Below are 1,064 nucleotides of genomic sequence, written 5' to 3'. Positions count from 1 at the left end.
TCCAAGGACTGATTTGTCCTTTCAGTCTGTCCGTCCGTTTGTGGATGGTAAGCTGAACTCAATCGTAGCTTCGTTCCCAACGCTTCGTGCAATGCTCCCCAAAAATGCGATGTGAACTTCGGATCACGGTCTGATACAATGCTCGATGGTACCCCGTGTAACCTCACAATTTCAGCAATGTAGATCTCCGTTAGCTGATCTACCTTATAGGTGGTCCTTACCGGCAAAAAGTGAGCAGATTTAGTCAGCCGTTGTAGCAAGTAGGACTGTTAAAGGTACAAGCATTTGCATAATGTCCCTCTTCTCCACAACGGAAACATCGTATCACTTGTCCCACTTGTCCCCCGTTGTTATCATGTGGTCGATTATAAGGTTTAGCAACTTGTTTTCCCTTGTTCCGATAATTCACCCGACTAGGCCCTCCTGGGTTAAAATTCCCTCCTCGGCTAGCTCTCTTATTCTTCATATCCTCAACTTCTCTACATTTTTCCACAAGAACTTGGAAACGTTGAATTCCCAAGGGTAAGACAGAGTCTTGAATCTCATACTTTAGTCCGTCTTGGAAACAATGACACACGAATGGTTCATCAATCTCTTCACGGAAAAACCTAAAGTATCTCGATAGCGATTCAAACTTAGCAGCATATTCACCCACGGTCATGTTCCCCTGATGCAGTTTCAGGAAATCATCACCCAGTTTAGTCCGGGTACTCATCGAGAAGTATTTGTCTAAAAACTTCCTTTTGAATGATTCCTAGTCCACCTCCTCTTGAGCTGCTCTCATCAACAATCTTGTACTCCTCCACCAGTACTCAGCATCCCCTAACAGCATATAAGTGGCATAATTGACCTTCACTCCTGCCTGACAGTTAATCATTTCGAAGATCTTCTCCACTTCTTGTATCCATTGATCCGCTTTCTCTGAATTCTCATCCCCCTTAATCTTGGGAGGATTGTAACGACGGAAGTCTTCTAATCCTCTTGACTCTGCAGCACGGACCTCTCTTCCCCTCTTTTCAAGATCACGTTGAGTCTTGGCAGCAGTCTGTGCAGCAACAGAAGCA

This window comes from Cicer arietinum, chromosome 5, assembly GCF_000331145.2.
Source record: "Cicer arietinum cultivar CDC Frontier isolate Library 1 chromosome 5, Cicar.CDCFrontier_v2.0, whole genome shotgun sequence".
Classification (NCBI taxonomy): Eukaryota; Viridiplantae; Streptophyta; class Magnoliopsida; order Fabales; family Fabaceae; genus Cicer; species Cicer arietinum.
Note: the sequence above shows the minus strand (reverse complement) of the source record.